This window comes from Microcaecilia unicolor, chromosome 7, assembly GCF_901765095.1.
Source record: "Microcaecilia unicolor chromosome 7, aMicUni1.1, whole genome shotgun sequence".
NCBI classification, from domain to species: domain Eukaryota; kingdom Metazoa; phylum Chordata; class Amphibia; order Gymnophiona; family Siphonopidae; genus Microcaecilia; species Microcaecilia unicolor.
The window spans coordinates 82305013-82321353 of record NC_044037.1 but is presented as its reverse complement, the minus strand read 5'-3'; the positions used below and the strand labels follow the sequence as shown (position 1 = coordinate 82321353).

The following is a 16341-nucleotide window of genomic DNA, read 5'->3' as shown; positions in this document are numbered from 1 at the left end:
CGATCTCCCAACCCGCGATATCCAGGCATTTGGTCGTGGGGGGAGCCAGCTTTGTAGTGCACTGGTCCCCCTCCATGCCAGGACACCAACTAGGTACCCTAGGGCTCAGTGCGGTGGACTTCAGAAAAAGCTCCCACATGCATAGCTCCCTTACTTTGGGTGCTGAGCCCCTCAATCCCCCCACCAAAACCCACTACCCACAAATGTACACCACTACTGTAGCTCTTAGGGGTGAAGGGGGCAACTACATGTGGGTACAGTGGTTGTGGTGGGCTCCTCCCATTTACCAGCACAAGTGTTACAGGTAGGGGGGATGGGCCTGGGTCCGGCCTGCCTTAAGTGCACTGCGGTACCCACTGAAAAGTGCTCCAGGGACCTGCATACATGCAGGCCTCTAGGACTTGTTGCTGCTGTATACCTTGGCACACCAGTTGACACCTGAAGACTAATCTCTTTGAAAAGTCCTTTATTGAATAAGCACGTTACTCACAGTATAACTGCAGATCAGAGGTTGTGCCCCACTGGCAAACAGTCTCCCTGGTACTGAGATTAGCAGTAGGTCAGAGCTGGCAGAATGGTGTACAATGCCCTCTTTCAACCACATTCAAGGTAATAACTAAGTTCTCTAATGTGGGTAACACATGAAAGGGATCTAAAACTGGCTTACAAAAATGGCCACTACCTCATGGACTACCGGAAACAAAACTGGACACAATCTGACCCAGTTAGCAGGGGGAAAGCACCATGGGAGTACAACCCACTACCCTACACCCACCACAATGCATTGCTGGTGTGACTCTGCAGTGCACCTAACAGAAAAGGTGTCACACTCACCCGAGAGCCACATCACAACCAGGGAAAGGCTGTCAGAGGATAGAACACATTTTGCTGTCATGGAGGTGGGTACGGCATTTGAGGCTGCCATACAGGCTGGCAAAAAAAAGGTTTTAATTTTATTGTTTTAGTGTGGAAGGGGGTTGGTGACCACTGAGGGAGTACGGGGAGGTCATCCCCGATTCCTTCCGGTGGTCATCTGGTCAGTTGGGGCACCTTTTTGAGGCTTGGTCGTGAAAATAAAAGGACCAAGTAAACCCGGTGAAATACTGATGAACGCAGCTTTTTTTCCATTATCCGTGAAAGCCGGCCATCTGGTAGCCACGCCCATGCCTGCCCATGTCTTGCCTTCGCTACACCGCCGTCATGCCCCCTTGAACTTTCGCCGGCGAGGCGACAGGAAAGCAGCGATGCTGTCAAAAAAGCCGCTTTCGATTATACCGATTTGGTCGCTTTTGAGAGATCGCCGGCCATCTCCCGATTTATGTTGGAAGATGGCCGGCAATCACTTTCAAAAATAAGCCTGATAGTAACATAGTAGATGACGGCAGAAAAAGACCTGCACGGTCCATCCAGTCTGCCCAACAAGATAAACTCATATGTGCTACGTTTTGTGTATACCTTACCTTGATTTGTATCTGCCATTGTCAGGGCATAGACCGTATAAGTCTGCCCAGCACTAGCCCCACCTCCCAACCACCAGCCCCGCCTCCCCCCACCGGCTCTACTACTACTACTACTACTACTACTACTCAACATTTCCAAAGCGCTACCAGACTCACGCAGCGCTATACTGCCACCCAATCTCAGCTAAGCTTCTGGGGGCTTTTAGGTGAAGTCCAATGCAGTTACCCCATGGCGCGCGTCACTGCTCTACTGGGAAGTCTGTGTGGCCAGTCTATTAAGAATGCTGGCTTTTCCTACATCCCAATGGCTTGGTTTTGTGCATTTTTCACTTGGACATTTTTTTTAGAAAATGGACCAACGCACAGAGCACAAAAACATCTAGCAAGTGGCCATTTTAAAAAAACATATAGACATTTTGCTGTTTTGAAAATGGCTATGGGTCCCTTTCACAAAGCGGCGGTAAGCCCAACGCAGGCTTACCGCTCGCTAAAAAGGAAGTACCACTGGGCTACTTCAGCAGCCCGGCGGTAGTTCCCATCTCTAATGTGCCGTCATATCCGGTGGTAATCAGGCAGTGCCGCACGCCGCCCAGTTACTGTCGGGTTAGCACGGGAGCTCCTACTGCCACCTCAATGGGTGGCAGTAAGGGCTCCCCCCAGAAATGGCTGCGTGGCAAGTGCTTCACTTGCTGCATAGTCATTTCTTTCCCGGTCTTCGTCCCAGTCCCCATCCCTTTATTGCACGAAACAGGAAGTAGCGTCAAAGGAGGACGGACCCTGGAGAAAAAAAAAAAGCTGCGGGGCCTCTCAAAGACATCCTTGTTCTTTACAATTTCATTGTAATTCAGCTGTTTCATCTGTTCCAACCAAAGCTGATAAACCCCTGATGCAGGCCGATGTGGCCGAAACACGATTCGTGTCGGGTTTTTATTGATTTTAATAAAGACATTGTTTGGGAAGACATTACATGAGAGAGGACTCTTTTTTGGATCCACTGTGTGTACCTGTTAGTCATTTCTTTAAAAATAAGACCTATTTTTTACCCGCTGCAGTAAAAGGGGGCCTCGGTGCGCGTCAAAAACAACAGTGCTATAATCCAAACGTATATAGGTCAACAGTTCCCATATCGTTTTGCCAAGATGGTATGCACATATTGGATGAGTTTCAAAAACTCATGCACTTGCAGTATTCTCCAGTGTGAGTGAATGGATGTATTGATCAAGGAACTCAAAGGTGAAAAAGGCAGAACCGCCACCAACCTCTCTTTGTCAGAATGTTGTTTATATTGAAGCAAAAGCTCTGGTGAATATTTGGCTTGTAGGTAAGCTCTTCTAATTACGTTGCCTGGATACCCTCTTTCAGAGAATGTCTGTGACACTTTGGTTGGATACAAATGCTCAGGAAGAAACTGGACACACCTAGCTCAGTCATGAGTTTCAAAAATGCTGAATTTGGCAAAATGGGAAAGTACCTGAAGGAGGAACTGGTAAGGTATGAGGAAATAGGAAAGTGGAAGAACAGTGACCTAAATTAAAATAAGTTCTAATATTGGCAACAGATCTTTATGTAAGAAAAATAAATAAAAGCAAGAGGTAAAAGAAAACAATACAAAGAATCTCAACAAGTGGAACACAGAAAATTATACCTGATAAGCTGAAAGAGGCAATGAAAGATATTAGAGCATAAACAAGGATGGAATAACGATTGATAGAGATGTAACATGAGAAGGTGAGGTTTGTCAGGGAAAGATAAAGTCTAGAGCTGGAATTGTAAGACTAAAAGTTGTCAGTGTTCAATATGTGGAGATTGATGCAGAAAGGCACAATTGCTAACTAAATATTTCTGTTCAGTCTCTTCAGATGAAAATCCTGGATAAGGACAACAGATGGCCAGCAAAAGTACATGTGGAAATGGAGCAGATAATTCACTATTCACATGTAAACAATTACATAAACTGAAAGTGGACAAAGGCATGGGGCTGGATACTAATGGGCTCATTTTCGAAAGAGAAGGACGCCCATCTTTCAACGTAAATAGGAAGATGGGCATCCTTCTCACAGGGTCGTCCAAATTGGTAAAATCGAAAGCCAATTTTGGACGTCCACAACTGCTTTCCGTCACAGGGACGGCCAAAGATCAAGGAGGCGTATCGGAGGCGTAGTGAAGGCGGGACTTGGGCGTGCCCAACACTAGGACGTCCTCGACCCATAATCGAAAGAAACAATGACGTCCCTGACAAACACTTGGACAACTTTACCTGGTCCTGTTTTTCTCATGACCAAGGTACAAAAAGGTGCCCGAAATGACCACCGGAGAGAATTGGGGATGACCACCCCTTACTCCCCCAGTGGTCACTAACCCCCTCCCACCCTCAAAAAACATCTTTACAAATATTGATTGCCAGCCTCTATGCCAACCTCAGATGTCATACTCAGGTTCATTATATATTACTGGGGATAAATATTTAAACTAGAAGAACAGATATACTCAGGTTCATGACAGCAGTATGCAGATCCCTGGAGCAGTTTTAGTGGGTGCAGTGCACTTCAGGCAGGCGGACCCAGGCCCATCCCCTCCCTAGCTGTTACGTTTGTGGAGGAAACAGCGAGTCCTCTAAAACCCACCACAAACCCACTGTACCCACATCTAGGTGCCCCCCTTCACCCATAAGGGCTATGGTAGTGGTGTACAGTTGTGGGGAGTGGGTTGGGTTTTTTGTAGGGGAGGGCCTCAGCACACAAGGTAAGGGAGCTATGTTCCTGGGAGCAATTTAGGAAGTCCACTGCAGCGCCCCCTAGGGTGCCCAGTTGGTGTCCTGGCATGTCAGGGGGACCAGTGCACTACAAATGCTGGCTCCTCCCATGACCAAAGGGCTTGCATTTGGTCATTTCTGAGGTGGACGTCCTTGGTTTCCATTATCACCGAAAATCAGAAACGACCAAGTCTAGGGGCGACCATCTGTAAGGACAACCAAATTTCAGGATTTGAGCGTCCCTGACCGTATTATTGAAATGAAAGATGGACGTCCATCTTGTTTCGGAAATACGGGTTTCCCCGCCCCTGGATGGGGACGTTTTGCGAGGATGTCCAAATCAAAACGAGGACGTCCCTTTCAATTATGCCCCTCCACGGGAACTCAGAGATATCCTGGTTGGTCCTCTGAAGGATGTGTTTAATAGATCTTTGGAGACAGGAGATGTTCCATGGGACTGGAGAAGGATGGATGTAGACCATGTTGCACCGGGGTCTTGAAATCCATTGGATACCGAAACCTCACTATCCTCTCTTTTAGAAGTGTTTAGATTAATTTCCTCATCACAAAGGTCAGACTAACTGGCCTATGGTTCCCAGCCTCCTCCTTAATTTTCTGGAGTGGAACCTTCTCTAGTTTTCCTGGACACTCCAGACTCTAAAGAACCATTGAAAATATCAGACAGCAAAGCCACCTGAACTTCCTTAAGTTCCTTCAAAACCCTCAGATGTATACCATCTGGATCCATCACTTCATTTCACTTTGTAGTCTACACAGATCCTCATGAACACAGTCTTTTGAAAATCTTTCATGGTCTACCACATGTCTATTCCTATTAGCACTTGTCTTGTATAATCTTTCTTCTAGCCCTTCATCTGTAAACTCAGAAAATAAATATTTGTTAAGCAATTCTGCTTCATCCTTATCAGCTTCTACATATGGTGACCCTTTAACCTTGAGCCTCACAATGCCACTTTTGCACATCTATCACTAATTATCTAATACAAGCCTTGTCCCCCCCATGTTATTATATTGGCTATTTTTCTTCCACTTGCATCTTTATTTTCCTGACTTCTTTACCAGCTTCTCTTAGCTTTTCTAGCTATTGTTCCTGTCTTCATCTTTCTGCGCTCTCTTGTAATTTATGAAGTCTAACCTCTTTTTCCTTACATTATCAGCTACTACTTTTGATAATCAAAGCAGACTTCTTTTCTTCTTGCTTTTTTTTTTTTACTTTTCTAACAAAAAAGGTTTGTTGCCCTTTAAAGTAGATCCTTTCAGTTTTGCCCACTGCTTTGCTACTTCCCCCAGATATTCCCATCCAGATAAACAATTCCTTAACCTATGCTCCCATCTTGACAAAGTTAGTTCTTTTGAAGTTTAGAATATTCACTTTTGAATAACCCTCTCCACTTGTGTTTTAATATTGAACCACACCATCTGGTGATCACTACATGCCAGATGATCACCCACTATGACATCAGAAACACTCTCCTTATTTATAAGCACCAGGTGCAGGATGGCCCCATCCCATATAAGAACATAAGAATAGCCATACTGGGTCAGACCAATGGTCCATCTAGCCCAGTATCCTGCTTCCAGTAGTGGCCAGTTCTACGTAACTTCTATTACCAACTGCTGGAAGAGTTCTATCTGTAGAGAATCCAGGATTTCTTTACCTCTAGATGATCCTGCAGCAGGGATGCCCAATCACCCACTTGTAGCACTTCCCCTTTCATAGCTATATTGTAAATGTCTTCAGTCACATCTTTGTCTACTTCTTCTGCCAGTAATGGAGGTCTGTATATCATAGCAATGTAAATAGAAATTTGCTTTTTCCAGATTAACCCACAGTGCCAAGTTCTGCAATTCTGTTACTTTAATCTCTTTAGCATACACCACTCTACTTCCCGCTTCCTGTTCTTCTTACCCTGTCCTTCCTGAATAAATTATAGCACAGTATAACTATATCACAGTCATGGCTCTCTGTGAACCACATCTCTGTGACCACTACTAAATCTAACTCAGTCTCTTCCATCACTGCCTCTAGATCCAGAACCTTATTTCCCATACTACAGGTATTAGTGTACACAGCTTTTCAGATATTGCCTCTTTTTCCTATTTAATATAGAGGTATTTGATGTTTTACACACCTGAGGAATTTTAATTGCATGGACACTTTGTTCACTCATCCCCCACAATCAAAGTTTAAAGTCCTCTTGAGCAGGTTAACTAGCCAACTGAGAAAGACACTTCATTCCTTCTTTGATAGATAGACACCATCTCTTTTCAGTAGCTCTTGGAAAATAATCCCAGGGTCCAGCACTCTCAATGACACCATCCACACAGCCATACATTCATCTCCGGTATGCAAGCTTCTCTGCTAGAGCCTTTGCCCTCAACATGGAGTATCAGTATCTCTCCCAGAGCCATGAAGTCACTTTTGATATGTTCAGTGGGGTACCAAGTGGTATCATTCTTTACAGCATGGATGAGGAGTATAGGATAATTATCAGTAGGCTTGATAAGTCTTGGCAAACTCTCTATAACTTCTCTAACCTTGGCACCTAGCAGACAACATACCTCCCTGAACCTCATGTCTGGTCAGCATATAGATGTCTCTGTACCCCTCAGAAATGAATCATCAAATACCATTACCCTTTACTTCCTAGTGGTCCTGCTCCTGCGATGTCCTCTCCTGCTCCACTTCCAGGGTTGCATACTGGTTCTTCTGTTTGAGAAAAGACAATGTCAGGATATTGATTTTGCAGGTGTGCCAATCTGTGTCCAGGTGTCCATTATCAGCACAATTTCTTCTTGCATTCTGTGCCGAGCAGCAGTTCAATATATTTCTCATTCTCATGGATGCCTCTCAGCCTCACCACCTTCTCTCTCAGTTTTTCCACTCCTTTCTTGAACATGGAACCAGTCCCTTGCCCTGTGTCACACTTGCCTTCTAGACAGAGACAAAAGCTGTAATGGGGGCAGCAACTTGGTGACATATGTTTCCTAGCCATACTTCAGTTTAAGGAGTTTTTGCACCTGTTGAAAGAAAAGAGAAACACAAAACCTACCTAGGTCCCTACTGTTTTTCTTATTTTAATCATCTTACTGGGCAGACAAGGAAGGGCCATTTTGGTCTTTATCTGCCATCATCAGTGTTATTTTAGTAACTTTTAACCGGATATTCAGGGTGTCGTGGAGGGGCATAATCAAACGGGGTGCCCAAGTTTTCCTGAGGCCGTCCTCGCAGGATGTCCCGGCAAAGGGGCGGGGGAAACCTGTATTATCAAAACAAGATGGGTGGCCATCTTTTGTTTTGATAATACGGCCGGGGACGCCCAAATCTCCACATTTAGGTCGACCTTAGAAATGGTCGTCCTTAGAGATGGTCGTCCCCGTTTTTTGGCGAAAATGGAAACCGAGGACGCCCATCTCAGAAATGATCAAATCCAAGCCATTTGGTCATGGGAGGAGCTAGAATTCGTAGTGCACTGGTCCCCCTGGCATGCCAGGACACCAACCGGGCACCCTAGGGGGCACTGCAGTGGACTTCACAAATTGCTCCCAGCTACATAGCTCCCTTTGGGGTGCTGAGACCCCAAAACCCACTCCCCACAACTGTACAATACTACCATAGCCCTAAGGGATTAAGGGGGCACCTACATGTGGGTACAGTGGATTTTGGTGGGTTTTGAAGGGCTCACATTTACCACCACAAGTGTAACAGGTGGGGGGGGGGATGGGCCTGGGTCTGCCTGGCTGAAGTGTACTGCAGTACCCACTAAAACTGCTCCAGGGACCTACATACTGCTGTCAGGGAGCTGGATATGACATTTGAGGCTGGCAAAAAATATTTTTAAAGTTTTTTTTAGGGTGGGAGGGGGTTAGTGACCACTGGGGGAGTAAGGGGAGGTCATCCTTGATTCCCTCCAGTGGTCATCTGGTCAGTTCGGGCACCTTTTTGAGTCTTGGTCGCAAGAAAAAATGGAACAAGTAAAGTCGGCCAAGTGCTCATCAGAGACGCCCTTCTTTTTTCCATTATCGGCCGAGGACGCCCATGTGTTAAGCACGCCCCAGTCCCGCCTTCGCTATGCTTCCGACACGCTCCCGTGAACTTTGGTCATCCCTGCAATGGAAAGCAGCTGAGGACACCCAAAATCAGCTTTCGATTATGCTGATTTGGGCAACCGTGGGAGGACGCCCATCTTCCAATTTGTGTCGAAAGATAGGCACCCTTCTCTTTCGAAAATAAGCCTATTAGCCAGTTAAGGTTTCTGCATGAATATAACTGGTTAAAGTTATCTTGCTCAACTATTCATGAGGCCAGACTTAGCAAAGATAACTTTAACCAGTCAGCCCTAATACCATGCCATCAGCATACCAGGTATTGCATTTTCATAGCCACATACATTTTGTGTGGTCATCTCAAAAGCCAAACTTTGTCCAGGTCTCAGATATGCCTAGACAAAATATTTTGAATATTGTTCTCTATATTGTTCTTCTGCATGCCCCTTGCAAAAACATCCATAGCTTTCACATCATGCCTCCCACGGGACTCATTTCACTGCCTGGGTTTGAAGATGGCCACAGAAGATGCTAGCTAATTATGTAGGAATGAAGCCTACCCTTCTTGCTAAAGGATGATCTCCAGAATACGTATTTGGGGCAGGAAATAAAAGGTTAGTTGAATTAAATCTATTTGGTGTAGGAATCTCTCTGTAGAACTAGGAGGGTTAACTGAAATTATAAGCGAAACATAGCGGAAAAAATGTTTCAGCAAGACTGGTAATACAATGGTCATCATTTTACATGAGTCAGCTTTTGCCTATAACAGCTCACAAACTGATAAACCAAGAAAGATCAAATTAATATTAGCAAATATTTTTTTCATATAATACACAATCAATATGAACAATTCAGGAATGGATTTACCCTTTGGGATCCTACTCCTTGAAATTGACGTCTAAGTCAAGTCTTAGTAGAACACCGTGATATTCTTATGATTATGCTGCTTTGTTATCCATGGGGATACTTTTATAACTTGTTCCTTGAATAAAACCTGTTTTACATATATAAAAGAGCTTATTTTATCCCAGACTTATGCATGTGAAAAACTATAATTAAATAAGAAACTAAGAAGTCTAACACTGATGTTGTTATCCATCTAGGAACAAATGGCCTGTCCAATCATACCCTACTTGTAGTGCAGAGAGATTTCAGGAGCTGGGGGAGGGGTTAAAAGTGTTGGTACAAACAGCAGTTTTTTTTTCTGAAGTACTACCTACTTTTGGAAAGGAAGAACATTTTTTACAAAATACTGAGAACTTTAATAGGTGGTTCAAAGCCAAGTGTCACCAAGAAGGTTTTTTGGTATATAGGAGGACGGGGTAATACATGGGGGAAAAAAAACCCAAAACAAAAACAAGGACTATATTGTAATGATGAGCTGCATCTCAAAAGAATCCTTGGTGATAAATTCCAGACAATATGTTTCTAGGCATTTAAACTAGAAGGTGGGGATGGCAAATGGATGCAGGTCACTTCAGTGGTCACCTCAGCAGAAGACAAGATGTAACAGTAGTAAGAAAGTACAATGTTAGCAATCACTTGTTACCAACATAGTAGGAGTGAGACTAATCAAAAAAAATTAACAGAAGATAAGACTGCCCTGAAATCTAGCTGGAAAGCATGACCACAAACGCTCATAGTCTAAGCAAGAAAGTTAATGATCTGCAAGCCTTGATATTAACAGATATTGTTGCTATCACAGAGACATGGTTTCAGTGATTCCCATGAATGGGATACAAACATGCCAGGCTATAATGTATCTAGGAGGATAGAGATGGTCGGAAAGGGTAGAGAAGTAGCTTTGTAAGTGAGAAACAATATCAAAGTGACTGACATGCTGGGAGCCTAGGTAAAGGAAGAGGCGATATGGATCACTTGGAAAAGAGAATATGGAACCTCTGTCGACATGGGTGTTGTCTACAGACCTCCAACATGATCAAATCAACTAGATAAAAATGTGTTTACAAATATCCAAAAGTTGGGAAAGAAAGGGGAGGTGCTATTGCTGGAAGATTTCAACCTGCCTGATGCAGATTGGAAAGTTCCATCTGTGGAATCAGAAAGAAGTAGAGAGATCATGGATGCTTTCAAAGTGCTCTGCTCAGACAAATGGTGACAGACCCCAAGAGGGAAGCAGCAACACTGGATCTGGTACTCACAAATGGGGAAAGTGTGTCTAATGTTCTGAGTGGGGTGCCCACCTGAGCAGTAGTGATTATCAAATGGTATGTAGGGCAGCCACTCAAACTCAAAGCCCTGGATTTCAAACATGCTGACTTTAGTAAATGGGGGGTACCTGAAGAAAGAGCTGATGGAATGGGATGGGAGGACATACGAGAAGTGGAACGACAGTGGTCCAGACTGAAAGGAGCTATAAATATAGCTACTGACCTTTACATGAGGAGAGTAAATAAAAGCAAAAGAAAAAGGAAACTGATATGGTTCTCCAAGAAAGTTGTTGAAAAAAATAAAGGGGAGACAAGAATTTTTTCAGGTATATTAGTGAAAGGAGGAAGGCTAAAAATGGAATTGTGAGACTGAAAGATACTGTGAAACATGATGTGGGGGATGATGAGGAAAAAGCAAACATACTAAACAAGTACTTCTGTTCTGTGTTCACAGAAGAAAATCCTGGAGAAGGACCATGATTGCCTGGCAAATGGTACATATGAGAATGGAGTGAAAATAGCATCGTTCAGGGAAGAAAGTGTTTATGAAGAACTTGAAAATGTGAAGGTAGACAAAGCCATGGGACTGGATAGGATCCATCCCAGGATATTGTTTAATTTATTTTAGTTACATTTTGTATCCCATGCTTTCCCACTCAGGACAGGCTCAATGTGGCTTACATGGGGCAATGGAGGGTTAAGTGACTTGCCCACAATCACAAGGAGCTGCCTGTGCCTAAAGTGGGAATTGAACTCAATTCCTCAGGACCAAAGTCCACCATCCTAACCACTAGGCCCTCCTCCACTCTTTGGAGACAGAAGAGGTTCCATAGGATTGGAGAAGAGTGGATGTGGTCCCTCTTCACAAAGTAGTGACAGAGAAAAAAGCTGGAAACTACAGGTCGGTTAAGCCTCACTTCGGTTATTGGAAAAGTAATGTAAGCAATGCTGAAGGAAAGCATAGTGAATTTCCTGGAATCCAATAGTTTACAAGATCCGAGACAACATGGTTTTACCAAAGGTAAATCATGCCAAATGAATCGGAATGAATTCTTTGACCAGGTGACCAGAGAATTGGATCAGGGATATGTGCTAGATGTTATCTATTTAGATTTCAGCAAAAGCCTTTGACAGGATTCCTCATTAGGAGGCTCTTGAATAAACTTGACAAGCTGAAGTTAGGACCCAAAGTGGTGAACTGGTTGACAAACAGATGCCAGAGGGTGGTGGTTAATGGAATTCACTCGAAGGAAGGAAAGGTGAGTAGTGGAGTGCCTCAAGGATTGGTGCTGGGCCAATTTAGAGGCAAAAGTTAGAAGAATGGTCTAATGTTTGGCAATTAAAATTCAATGCAAAGAAGTGCAGAGTGATGCACTTAAGGAGTAGAAATTCAAGGGAGCCATATGTGCTAGGAGGTGAGAGGCTGATATACACAGAAAGGGAGAAGGACCTTGGGGTGATAGTATCTGAGGATCTGAAGGCAATGAAACAGTGTGACAAGGTGGTGGCTGTAGCCAGAAGAATGCTAGGCTGTATAGAGAGAGACATAACCAGCAGAAGAAAGGAGGTCTTGATGCCCCTGTACAAGTCATTGGTGAAGCCCCAATTGGAGTACTGTATTCAGTATTAGAGGCTGTATCTTACTAAGGACGTAAAAAAGACTTGAAGCAGTCCAGAGGAAGGCAACAAAAATGGTAGGGGTCTTACGCCAAAAGACGTATGAGAAGAGCTGGAGCCTGGAGGACCTGAATATGTATACCCTAGAGGAGAGGGGAGATATGATGCAGACGTTGAAATACTTGAAAGGAATTAATATAGAAACAAATATTTTTCAGAGAAGGGAAACAGTAAAACTAAGGATTTGAATTAAGGCTGCGGGGTGGTAGACTTAGGAATAATGTCAGGAAATTCTTTTTCATGGAGAAGGTAAGAATAAGTATCTTAACCTCTTGAACTATGTGCTCTCTTACACAATTACCCTCAAGCATACAGGGCCATTATTGAATTAGACATTAACTGCAACATTTGTAATGCACAGTATTGTTTATTTACTTAGACTCATTTGAGGACTTTAGAAATCAATTCAGACCCTCTCTACATGGCTGAACCTTGACTTCTGCAACCAGAAAAGGCTGAAATAACTGATCTTATTCATCACTTATTCAGCATTTTCTAGTAAGCTGATTTACATAGCCAGTATAAATAATAGAATATTATGGCCTGATTTACTAAGATAGTTTTGTTGTTGTTTTTGGGTTTGTTTGTTTTTTTACTGTCGACAGACTTGTAGAAATAAAGATCAACAAACAAGATGTGGGTGATAACCCAATGATATGTGTGACCAGTTTTTAAGAGCTGTGAGTCTTTCATCAGAGGTCTAAAGAAACAGTACTACTACTACTACTACTATTAGCATTTCTATAGCGCTACAGGCGTACGCAGCACTGCACAAACATAGAAGAAAGACAGTCCCTGCTCAAAGAGCTTACAATCTAATAGACAAAAATAAAGTAAGGCAAATCAAATCAATTAATGTGTACAGGAAGGAGGAGAGGAGTACACTTACACTGCACACAGAAACCATAGAGGTCACTTGAGCACAAAGTTAACTAAGTTTCAAGTTACACTACAGTTAAACTCAGTAAAAGAATGAGGTGGGGCTGGAGTGGGACTGAAACTGGGAATTGGGGGAGGGGGATTGATTGAGTTAGAAGGACAAATGAAAACTTTGTGGCTTCAAAGGTCCTATGTTTGAAAATGGATTAGAAAGCCAAGATCTCATAAATTATTCTGTGTTGCTTTCAAACTATTATCTTAATTTCTTTTCCAGAGGGCACTACTGAAAGCCATAGTTGCACACAAAACATGGGGTTTTGCAAAGAAATAGGGACTTGAGAATTGCCCATTCCAATTAACTGGTAAACTTATGTGTATTGTTCTACTGCATTCATACGTTTACCCATACATCTGAGAGTTGTTTCTAGAGCCAGGATTTAGACAGGGAGTTAATTCCATTAACCACAAAAGTGTGTGCATAACTTTCCCTAGGAAAAATACCTGCACAAATAGCAGGGCAGATGTACATATATGCATTCTTTGCCTGACTCACAGGGGGATGATCAGAAGCAAACGCTGGTGCTAGAGGCTGTTAGCGCCATACTAGCACTGGAGTTTGCTAACACGTTCGAGGGCTCTGAACTCAACTAGCATGCAAATGCATGCTAAACAGGGATAAACATATTCATTCCCAATGATCAGCGGCCAGCGCGCCAAAGATTGGGTCGCTGGCCGCTGCAAACCCTATGCCAGCTCCAAGCTGGCGTTAGGGTTTGCAGATCATTGGGGAGGAATGGTGAGCCCTGTCCAGCATGCATTTGCATGCTAGCAGACCCCAATTCACTCCAACAGCAAACCTGCCAGCGACAGGGGGCTGGAGGTCCGGTCCCCCCGACGATCCCCCCCAGGTTTAGGGAGGGCTGGAGATCTGGTGGGTCTCCAGCCCCCCCTAACTTCCCAGCAAAAGGTCCTGGTGGCCTAGTGGGTGACCAACCAAACCCCCCCCCCCCCCCGCCAGTGACAGGGGGGGCCGGAGGTACGCTGGACCCCCCGGTCCCCCCCCAGGTTCAAGGAGGGCTGGAGATCGGTGGGTCTCCAGCCCCCCTAACTCCCCCAGCAAAAGGTCCCTGGTGGCCTAGTGGGTGACTAACCAACCCCCCCCCCAGCGACAGGGGGTGGGCTGGAGGTCCGCTGAACCTCCGGTCCTCCCCCGACAATCCCCCCTAGGTTCAGGGAGGGCTGAAGATCCAGTGGGTCTCCAGCCCCCCCTAGTCCCCCAGCAAGGGGTCCCTGGTGGTCCAGACCCCCCTACCTTGTGTGTTGGAGGAGGGAGGGTAGCCTGCCTCCCTCCTCTTCCTGTGACGCCGCAAAATGGCGGTGCCCATCCCTGCCCAGTGTATCCTGGGATGCGCTGGGCGGGGCTATACACCATATAAGTTTCTTCCTTATATGGTGTATAGCCCCGCCCAGCACATCCCAGGATACACTGGGCAGGGATGGGCACCGCCATTTTGCGGCGTCACAGGAAGAGGAGGGAGGCAGGCTACCCTCCCTCTCCAACACACAAGGTAGGGGGGTCTGGACCACCAGGGACCCCTTGCTGGGGGACTAGGGGGGGGCTGGAGACTCACCGGATCTCCAGCCCTCCCTGATGGGTCTCCAGCCCCCCCTGAACCTGGGGGGGGATCGTCGGGGGGGGGGGGGTCTGGCGATCCAGCGGACCTCCAGCCCCCCTGTCACTGGCGGGGGGAGGTTGGTTGGACGCCCACTAGGCCACCAGGGACCCTTTGCTGGGGGACTTAGGGGGGGCTGGAGACCCACTGGATCTCCAGCCCTCCCTGACCTGGGGGGGGATCGTTGGGGGGACCGGATGTCTGCCAGACCTCCAGCCCCCGTTGCTTGGGGCAGGGGTTGTTGGGGCCTGGTGGTCCCATGGATCTCCAGCCCCTGTGTTGACAGGTTTGGGCTTTTGACAGCCCAGACCTGTCAACAACGTGCGGGAGGATTGTGCTGAGCGCATGCTCAGGCACAATTCTCCCGAACTTCTACCCCATGATCAGAGATAATTGCGTGCTTAAATTTGCATGCAATTATCTCTGATCATAGGTCTAATAACGCCCCGCGCTGTTCCAGGACTATTTTTGGAGCGCTGTTTGGAACAGCGTGGGGTTTTGATAAAAAATGACGCAAAGTCTTTAGGTAAAAAGTATCAATAAACTTACATGTAGATGCTTTCTTTGCCCCCATAAAACTTTCATGACACAGATATTCATGAATATTTGAATGGATTTGCAGCTTCTAAATATCTTTAAGACTTTACAGTTTACATTTATTCATACTTTCTATACTGCTCATACTGACACACAGAACTGGGCAGTTTGCAATCTAATAAATGAAAAAAAAAAAAAGGAAACAGAAAAGGAACTACAATATGCATAAGACAAGAAAACATTCACACCAATGTTTTGAACTAGTTAGAGGCACATTTAAAGGTTTACTTTGGGTTTGTATTATGCAGAAAAGTAAGTTGTTACTTAGCTGTCTTCAAGGATTGCAGCAGCTCCAGGTTCATCTTATGTTTATTCTGAAAAGTTTTTGACTATATATTTCCAAAAAACAGTATTTTTATCCCCCTCACCCCTAAAATAACTTGGTGGACTGATTTGAAGACTGGTTGAGTTAATGTTTTCCTAATTTGATTTACACATCTGATGTTGGTGCTTTATTTTATTTTTTTCTCTTTCTTCGAAGTTCTACATAAGAATGCTTTTCTTGTATGTAGTGTAGAAGTACATAGTAAAGGCAACATTAAAAATATAAAAGAAATACAAATTATTATGTCTATTATTGAGACAAGTTTTCCTTACCTTTTTCAGTATGGACGGTACGGAAGTCTCTCAAGCCTTATGAAAAAGCAAGAACTGAGGATCTGGCACTCAGTTTTCGTAAAGAAAATCCATAGCTGGAAATAAACTCTCACAGTAAGAATCTCTGAGACTGAAAGTCTCTGAGTGATCGACACCAGTAGAGTATAGGAGCTTTGAGATTCTTGTGGAATGAGTGCTTAGTTATTCAAATTTGAACCCTTCCCTCTCCTATTATGAAGCAATATTTGTATAACTCAAGGCACTGAGTCACAACTAAATAAGCATTTGCAAGTTTCCTATTTCCTCCCTTCTATCTCTTCCACCTCTCACTTATCCCTTGTTAATTATCTGCTTTCCTCTTACCACCTCCTTTTGTTTCTTGTCCTGTTCCATCCAGCAAAATTTCCCTTTCATATTCTTCCATATACTCTTCTAACATCTCTGTTTTCAACCACATTCTTTCCTAC

The 16341-nt window shown here is 44.5% G+C and overlaps 1 protein-coding gene across 1 annotated transcript in view; it reads right to left on the bottom strand.

Moving 5' to 3' along the window:
* The window catches only part of LOC115474561, a 55083-nt gene extending 39057 nt beyond the window's left edge, over positions 1 to 16026 (bottom strand). The window contains exon 1 of the mRNA XM_030210077.1: positions 15875 to 16026. The gene's annotated coding sequence lies outside the window, so the exon portion shown is untranslated. The remainder of the gene's footprint in view (positions 1 to 15874) is intronic.
* Between the last annotated feature and the right edge of the window lie 315 nt (positions 16027 to 16341).